Source organism: Echinops telfairi, unplaced genomic scaffold, assembly GCF_000313985.2.
Source record: "Echinops telfairi isolate 266 unplaced genomic scaffold, ASM31398v2 ScPeMD7_1;HRSCAF=3_0, whole genome shotgun sequence".
NCBI classification, from domain to species: domain Eukaryota; kingdom Metazoa; phylum Chordata; class Mammalia; order Afrosoricida; family Tenrecidae; genus Echinops; species Echinops telfairi.
This window is the reverse complement of record NW_022103896.1, coordinates 67,381,740-67,391,645: the sequence shown is the minus strand read 5'-3', so window position 1 is coordinate 67,391,645 and position 9,906 is coordinate 67,381,740. Positions and strand designations below refer to the sequence as shown.

The following is a 9,906-nucleotide window of genomic DNA, read 5'->3' as shown; positions in this document are numbered from 1 at the left end:
CTCAAGTAGAAAGAAAATGTTTTGAGAATGATGATGGCAACAAATGTACAAATGTGCTTGACACTATGGATGGATGTATGGATTGTGATAGTTGTACAAGCCCCCAATAAAATGATTAAAATTAAAAAGTTGAGGGAGGAGGTGATGGTCAATAAATCATTGTAGGATGTTTAAGTCATAGAGACTGACCTCAAATCACAATCAGTGTATGAACATCTTAATAAAAGGTACATTATCTCTTGTACACTTGATTAAGGAGAACTAAGGGCTAGAAATCTAATTAGAAAGGAAAGGGTATTTTTACTAATGATCAGAGTTCAACTGAGAAGCATATCTTCTGCAAGAATCTTAGTACTGATTATTCCAGACCTGTCATTCCATTGTCCAGAAGCTGATGCCATTGGAAGAAACCAAGGAGAGTGTTAATAAGTGCCATCCACAGTTCATGAACATTTCTTTTCTTTCTTAATCATTTTATTGGGGGCTCTTACAGCTCTTATAACAATCCATACATCAGTATGTCAAGCACATTTGTCCATGTTGCCATCTTCCTTTTCAAAACATTCTCTTTCTACTTGAGCCCTGGGTATCAGCGCCTCATTTCCCCCCTTCCTCCTCCACCCTCCCACCCTCATGAACCCCTGATAAATTAGAAGTTATTATTATTATTTTCACATCTTACACTGTCTGCTATCTCCCTTCACCCATACATAAGCATTTCTTTGATTTCATAGATGCTGGATCTGCTATATGTCAAACATCCAGATGGACTATGAAATTTAAATCAACGACTCTGATGTTTGTTTTGTCCACATAGAACACTGGGAGTGACGGAAGTGTGTAAACTTCTATTGGGATATTTTAGCCCATTTCCCATCTCTTTCCTTGGCACCAATAATTTCTCTGTTGGTTGCCTTATTTACTTCCTCAGAAACTTTGATCTTTGTTTATCCTCTTACTCCATTGTGCCTCCAAGAAGACCTTTGCACAAGGAGATGCAAAGGAACAGATTAGGGTAAGGACACTTTGACCGTCATGATAGAAAATCCACAGCTGGATGGCTGCAAGGTCACAGAAATGTTTGTGCCTCCTTTCTTCTTCTTTTTATTAATCTTCATCTTCTCCTCTTCCTCCTCCTTCTTCTTCTAATCTCAATCCAGGTATACTCTGTGGTTTATAAAAGGTCCAAGATGCATTAGACCATCAGTATTATATATGTGTTTTTTAGAGCAAAGAAATATTTTCATTGTCAACTATAGCTTAAGGCCATTTTTTCTAAAGGAAACTGCTAATAGCCAGCACATCTAGCTATTGTACTTATAGTCTAATATTTTAAATGACTTCCTATTCTGATGAAGCAAAACTATCTATCTAAATACAGTATTAGCTATTTATAAGCTGGATTATAAGAAAACATCTATGATATTGAAAGGTGTTCATATTGCATATTCTTATTACTTGTCACTTCCCCTTCTCAGCTGCAATACAATACTTTTTTGACCACTGAAAGCAAAGCTTTTAGGATTTCGTTTGCGTGTACCTAAAAAAAGCATCAGTTATCTCAAGGATGAAAGCTTGGCTTTCTTTTTTTAAACTCAAGCCTAAATATTTGTGCTAAAATTGCAGAGCGTATTGACAGAAGCAGCATTTGACTGGACAAAAGAAATGCCACCTTCCGTCTTTCCAAGGACAAGGGAAGCATTTCAGTTATTACTAGAACTTGACATATTAAAAATAAATAAACATACCAACAATGGGAACTTTATGATCCCATCAGGTTGCAAAGGAACCTAGATTTGCTGAAGTTCTTGATATACCAGGAAGCTTCTGGGGCCTTTAAACCACTCCTAAACTAAATTGTATCTGTTTGTTTAATGTGTTATAATTATGTGATTGCCTTTCACTACTAAATGTTGGAGGTGCTATTTAAATTTTTCAGCAGCTACTGAGTAAAAAGAAAGATTACATTTTGAACTAATAATGGCCTTTCTGTTCAACCACTGACTCACAAATAATCTTGACCCGCTGGAATAGAATACCTGAAACTATGTCTATGTGTGTATATATGTATCTGTATATACACACACATATATGTATATACACATGTACACACATATATATACGTGTACACATATATACATTCATGTTACTTAACATCACACATGGAGGTTTGAGAAAACCATTAGATCTAAACATAGAGTGATGTAGACGTATAGGTCTCAGAGTTGTTTGTTTGCAAATTCCTGCAGAGTGTACTAGCAACAGGAGACAAACTGTTAAATATCACTTAGATCTTTAGAAAGATTTGCTTTTTAATCTTCACAAGATTGCACATTGTGACTTATCCCATCTTGCCACACTCAAGAAGTGTCAAATGTATGACATAATGCTAGTATTTTTGAGAGGACAGTAAAATGTCTTCCCTTTCCCCCAAACCTAGAGTCCCAAGCTATAATTACAGTGCCAGGCGCAGAGCGTTGTGTTGTGTCAGATCTGGCCCAGAATGGGTGGCAGCATAATTCCACGCTGTTGGAAGGAGCACGGTGCAGCTGTGCACAACTTGAATGTTTGTTGTTGTTTATTGTTTAAAGAGTTGCTTTTTTCTCTAACAGACTAATGAAAGGATGGTTAGTGCATTTGCCCTAGTCCACTGATTTGTTGCAAGCTTGACTTTCAATTGATCAAGTGAGGTGAAAAGAAAATCCTCAGCCCAAAGCAAATACCCCCACTGGGGCTTTGTGCCTGACATAAAAAGGTACCTTCTGTCCATAATTGACCACCGATGTCTAGACATTGTGTCGACATAACTTGCTAACATCTACACAGCTTCAACAGTGAATGATTCTGCTGTGTACTGCGTTTATACCTTGATTCATCCTTCCGAGGTGAAACTATTATCACGGACATATTTTTACTTCTCTAAGCGATCTATGAGAAAGCATCACAAAGTATCCACTTTAATTACTAAAATTAAAGGCATAAATCCTGCAAACTCTGTAGAGCAGGAAGATATAGCACCTCATAGAGGGAATTGATGGATTTATTATTAGAAGTAAATTAATTAGGCAAAGAAGCACATCAATTAAAAATGACAAGTTAAAGTGTATCCGATCAACTAAATAATGAATAAAATGAATGAAATGATACAATGCTTTATTTGAAGGTAATCTGCTTCCAGCCATGATAAATTATAAAGAGTTTTTCAAATTAAAATGAAAGCCTCTTTTTCTTTAAAAAGAAAACTAGGTATGAAAAAATGTTTTTAATTCAGACTGTGTATGACATGTTTGTTTCTATCTAATAATATAAGGATGGTGAGGGAAGTGGTATTGGTAAAAGTCACCCAGAACCTCTTAGGAGGGGGAAATTTACCCAAGCATCATGGAAATCAGTATCTTTTGGCATAGAAATGCCCTTGTTTAGTGAGGAGGACCTTCAGTCCAACCAGACAGATAAAGGGATGGCATAGGAAGCCACCTTGATGGGACCCAAGTGCCCTGCACCTCAGAGCAGAGTGCATTGCTGATCCCAAATACCCACCGAGACACAGCCCTGGTGATGCAGTTGGTTAAGTGTTGAATTTCTAACTGCAAGATTGGTGGTTCAAACCTACCAGCTGCTCTTTGTGAATGAGGTGAGACTATCTGCTTCCCTAAGGATCGATACATTCGGAAACCCTGTGAGGCTGATATGAGTTGGAACTGACTCCATGGCCGAGGGGCTGGGTTTTTGGTATTTTTCTTCTTCTTCTTCTTCTTCTTCAGAGAGAGAGTGATACTGATTTCAGCTTAGTAGGCTTTAGGATTCAGATCAATGATAGAGAATTTCATGCAGCATGTACTAGTTCAACAATAGGTAGTTTGGTTTTGTGGCTAGTTAGGAGGCTGTGAATAGAGAACAGGGGAACAGACCAGGAAGAGAGGGACAGAAACAGGTGGAAGATTAGCAATTCAGTGGGCCAACAGATACAGGGGATGATGAGAGAGAAAACCACAGAAGCAGAACAAAGGAGAGAAGAGACAGGTAGGAAGTTGGCGGGATGAAATGTGATGATCGTTTCCTGACCTCTGGTTCACGGGACTTGAACCAATGGCCTGCCCCACTGCCTGCCAATCTTGAGGAATCTCAAGATTGTGATCCACCAACCTGTCATCTGACCTGCCAATCCTGAGTTCATCAACCCCTGCAACTACAGGACTTAGGAGAAGCCTACACCTGACTTCTGACCCATGGACTTGGTACTTGGCAGCCTTTATGATTACATGAGCCATTTCCATATATTATTTGTTGGTTTGGCTTCTTGAGAAAGCCAGTATGCAGTCACTAGCGGAACGGTTGGGGCTATATACCCCCACATAGAGGTGCCTTGACAGACAAGCCTCGGGAACTGCCTCTGAAAGACCCCAGCCTTGAAAGCCAGATAGAACCGCCCTGTTGAGCACACGGTAGGTCTCCCTGAGTCAGAATCAATTCTAAGGCAACTCACAATAGCCACAGTATTTAACCATTTTCTTTGTAGTTACTGTACAAGTTTGATACACCGACTACCAGGGAGTTAGTAACGAAAGCAGAATGCTGGTGTTGCTGTGGTGAGGTGCAGACAGGTCCGTCTTGAAGAGCGATCCTATGTGACATGGTTGAACTGCCCCCACAGTGCTATCTAGGCTCTATTCTTTATAGCAGTAGATCGCCATGCCCCTCTCCCTGTGGGGTGTGTTTAAGCCATCAATCTGTAGGTTAGCAGTGGAGGGGTTAACTTTTGCAAGATAGTGGTAGGAAAATCAAAATTGCATTTCTTTATATTTTCATTTTTTATTCATGTTATTTAAAAAGTAGCAAAGACAGAGTCCTACCTAGCAAGGTTTGCATTTGTACTGTCTCTGAGATGAATCCATAAGAGAAACACAGTTGCTTGTGTCTTACCCTTTAAAAAATGTTTGTTTCTCTGTATCATATATACATACCTATGTAATTATAAAGACATGCTGTATGTTTTATCTTTTATATTCAAGTAATCTTCTGGAATTAAATTTCTTTTGGTTCATTAAAAAAAGTAATAAAAATATGCACAAAACTGTCCGTTAAAAAAAGAGAGAGAGAGAGACAGGAAGAAAGGCAAAGAAAGGCTTATCAGGGCTCCGGGTCCCTGTTGGTCAGTCAAAATGCTTTGTCGTTTGCCTGAATCGTGGGTTTCCAATCACCCTCTCTGTGTTGTCCACGACTACTTTGGAAGCTCAATGAACTCTCCTAATATTACCCATGGCTCTCCACCTGCTTGAGAACCTCTGAGTCTCTCCACTCTGTCAGACAAGAACCAGAATATTCTGCCAACGGAAAATAAGAACTTTGGCCTGGGTAACACTCATCAGAGTAGATTATATCTCCCGAAATCAAGTCAACAGGCCACTGTCTCACACTCGGATCAGCACCCCTGCTTTGGAGAAAGGACAGAGCATTGTGCTCCGTCCTGTCTTGAAAGATCTGTAACGAGCACGGGACTTATTATCACAGCATGTCTTCTGGCCTTTTCCTCAATTGAGATACGCATCCTGAAAAAAACAACAAAGGAAAAGTCACTATTGATCTCAAATGTGACATTACTTATGGAAAATGGTGACATCCCTACAATGATGACATAGCATTTGTTTTTAGAAGTGACTTTTCCAAGGTAGCAAGTCACACTACGCCCTTGACCACAAGCATGAGAAACTTGTATCACATTTAATTTCACTCTCACTCTTTCCAGAAAACCTCTTAGCTGATTTTATAATCAGCTCAAATAACATTTATCTTCTCATATAGTGGGAGGCATATTCAAAATAGAGTAGCTTTAGTTTATGTTTGTGGCCAAATTACAAATGTATTAGCCTTGCAACTTATTATCCCGGTGGGTGAGTTGTGGGCCCTGTATGAATTGCTGAGAGCTGAGTCATCTGCCAGCGTCTTGCTCATGAGGCATGGTCACTGAGTTTCCACTGGAATCATCCTTTTTCTAAGTATTTTCAGCTGCCTCTGCCTGATTGTTGCTGTTTACTTTGTATACATAGTCAATTGTCACTTGGGTAATACATTTGGACTCCAACATCATTGCCAGAAATACAAACTATGAACTGCAGGAACATTTTTATGTAGATAAAAAGATGACACTCCAGATTCTTGATATGGTAGGATTGCAATCTAGTTGGGAAGACAGAATATATGCATAAGAAATGAAATTAAATGTTAGCGTGTATGTAATAGACACTGGTATAGCTTTGAGGAGCCCTGGTGCTGTAGTGGTTACTGGTTGGGCCGTTAACCATGCGGTCAGCATCTGGAACCACCAGCTGCTCTGTGGGAGAAGGATGGGCTTTCTACTCCTGTAAAGAGTCTTAGAAGCCTGCACGGGCACTTCTACTCTGTGCTACAGGGTTGCTGTGAGTGGTAATTGACTCAATGGCAGTGAGTTGGTTTTTTAAGGTGGTATAGATATGGACTTCATTTTTTCCCACAATGCTTGGGAATCAAATTTAGGAAGAAATATGAATATTCTTATTCTAGTCCATATTAGGAAAATGAGGCTCATAGAATTTAACTTACCCAGTTACTGTACTACCTCTTCATTTGGGTGAAAGACACACCTTTGCCATCTGTGGGTTACGCACTGGACTGCTAAATGTGAATCTGTCAGCCAGTCTGCTGGAGGAGGGGCAACTGAGGGCCCCTGTACAGGTTTGCAGAGTTGTTGACACCCTGTGTAAGTGCTCTGTGAGCCAGGACTCACTGGATGGCAATGGGTTTGTTTTGTGGGGTGATGCAAATGTGTACATGTATGCTTAAAATATTTGTCAATATCTGGTTGGAGAAATTCTAATTCATTAACTGACCATATATGATATATAGGCTGTCCCCTTCCTAAATTAGCCTTTAAGTTGAATTTGTATACTAAGCCAGAGCAATTAGATATCTCATTGTCGTCATCAAGTGGATTCTACTCAGAAAAACCCTATAAGGACAGAGTGAAAACGCCCCTGTGGGTTTCCAAGGCTCTAACTCTTGATGGGAGTAGAAAGCCTCATCTTTTTCTTGAAGAGCAGCTGGTGGTTTCAAACTATAGACGTTACCAGTCCAATGAGTAATCCACCATGGCAGCAGGGCTTCCGTTATAGTTAGATATGGTTCATATCTATGTCAGTAAGTCAAACGTTTGTCCTGATATATATTATATATTGTACTTTTCTATATATTAAAAAATTAGATATTTCCAGATACATGGAATGTATTTTTAACAAACATAACAATACAGTAATATAATAGTAATGTTTTGATGCATATTGTAAAGCAGTACTTGTTTGTTATTATGAACCATTGTATATGCCTCAAAATTTTAATATAATTGGTTTTACTGGTGGCAGTGAGCGTGGAGAGGAGGGTTGGTTCATAACTGTAGGTTGTATGTAGGTAAATTGGATGTTTGTAAGACAATGAGTGCCTGTGCTGTTTTATACAGTCCACCTATTTTTTTTTTCATAAACTTAGGCTTATTTTTATTTGAGAGGATAGTTGGCTGCCAGGTGCAGAAATAAACTTAACTTATAGGAGTGAGAAAGCAGAGGCATGCAAAAATCGGTGTGTATCTTAAATGAGATCTAGTTAAAGACTTTCTTAAATCTAAAAGCTTTTTCCTTTTGTCTAGCCATTGGCCCTGGGAAACAGGCAGTTTCACATTCAGTGTGGTGCCTTGCATACAGTGCTTGAAGTTCCCCAGTTCTTGGCAAAAACATTTTAGGGGGTCAGGTCTTAAAGGCTTGAAGATAATCAAGTGGCCATCTAGATGAGAAGCAGCAAAGCCCACATGGAAGAAGCACATCAGCCTGTATGATCATGAGGTGTCAGTGGGATCAAGTATCAGGCATCAAAGACCCAAAACAAAACAAACAAAAAGCATATCAGTGGGAATGAAGAGGAGAGCAGAGTGGAGACCAAAAGCCCATCAGTAGTCAATTGGACACCCCCCTGTCAAAATGGCCACAAGGAAGTGAAGAGCCAGTCAGGGTACTGTATAGCACCAATGAAACACATAACCTTCCTCTAGTTCTTTAATGCTCCTTACCCGCCACCAGGACCCCAGTTCTAGCTTACCAATCTGACTAGACTGGTACAGATAAGAGCTCAAAACACAGGGAATCCAGAGCAGATAAACCCCTCAGGACCAAAAAGGGGAGCAGTGATACTAGGAGGGTAAGGGTAGGGGTGGGGAATAAGGGGGAACCGGTCACAATGATCAACATATGGCCCCCATCCTAGGGGGATGGACAGCAGAAAAGTGGGTGAAATGAGACAGCAGTCGGTGTAAAACATGAAAAAAAGGATAAATTATCAAGGGGGCATGGGGAGGGGAGAGGACGGAGGGAGAAAAAGGAGGAGCTGATGCCAGGGGCTCAAGTAGAAAGAAAATGTTTTGAAAAAGATGACAACATATGTAAAGATGTGTTTGACAAAATGTATATAGGTATGGATTGTGATAAGAGCTATAAGAGCCCCCAATAAAATAAAATAAAATTTTAAATACATTTTAGGGGAAGATGAACTAAGAAGATGCTGCTACAGATCCTAATAATGTATCAGCAAGAGGAACCCCTAGAGCTGCAAAGCCATAAAGAGTTAGGGCTCAGCAGACAAGATCTGTGTGGCAAAATAATACAAACAATGGACAATTTTTGTGAATTGCTGAAGCCCCCACATGGTCCTGTTTATGTCCCCTTTGAGACTGTATACCTTCCTTGGGCCAGTAGTCTTGTAGAATGCAACCCAAGAATTAATTCATTATCGAACATTTATTAACCCCCTACCACCCTCTAATGTGTAAGCACGGTGCTCAATGAAGGATACACAGTAGTACATGAGTTAGTCTCCATCCTCTTGGAAGTCTCAGTGTGTCGGCAGAGGGGCATTATTGAAATGGTTCAATGAAATGGAAGCCATATCCCCGGAGAGATTTGTGATCCCAGCAGAGAGCGCTGCAGGAGGTGATGGCTAAGTCATGTCTTGAAGAGCAAGCAGCAGGTATAGACAAAAGGATAGGGTGTAAGCTACAGCACAAAGGGAGGCCAGGAGCTTTAAACAGAATGTTGTGTGTGGTTTGCAATTGCAAGAATATGGTCATGAGGGACAGATGACAGGTGAGAGTGAAGAGGTAACCAGATGTAAAAGAACAAACTCCTAATGGTGAGCCCTTGTAGGCTTTGAAGCACGTGGGTCACACATGTCCGTTAGCAGATCGTTCTAGTCACTGAATGGAGATGCACATGTTTATGTAGATAAGACTAGAGATTTTGATCTAGTTGAAAATGCTCTATGGAAATATGAAAAAGAGAGCTTAGGGTAGTAACTAGAGTTGTGGTGATAGGGAGGGAGGGGCTGTGTAGGATTTAAGCAACATTGAGGAAACGTGATTTGGAAGACCTGGTACGTATGGAATGTGGCGGGATTGATCAGGATTTCTTAGGGCTTGAGTGACTGTGACTGTGCGCGTGTTGGTAACAGCTGAAATGGGGAAGGAATCCGGACTGGCTGAGCCTGTTGGGAATGTGCTCAGTTAAGCGTAAAGTGAATGTGGTTTTTTTAGGAACATTTGATCAGCACATTCATATTTCAGTCTGGAGCTAGGAAAAAGAAGAGTGGCCACAAATTTGGAATCTCTCAGACTTTATCTGTTGCCATCAAGTGGCTTCCAACTCATAGCCGCGCTTTGCATTCCGTAGTAGAGCCGCTGCCCAAGGGGTTCCTGTCTGTCATCTTTAGGAAAGCAGCCACCAGGCCTATCTACTATCGCGCTGCGGGGGGAGTTCCCTCCACCAGCGTTGAGGCTGGTGGATGAGCACAAACCAGTGTGTCTCCCAGGGATCTTTGTCAGCCTATACCAGA

The 9,906-nt window shown here is 40.5% G+C and overlaps 1 protein-coding gene across 1 annotated transcript in view; it reads left to right on the top strand.

The window, feature by feature from the left end:
• The window catches only part of KCNB2 (potassium voltage-gated channel subfamily B member 2), a 496,369-nt gene that overhangs the window by 25,447 nt on the left and 461,016 nt on the right, over positions 1 to 9,906 (top strand). The window lies entirely within an intron of this gene.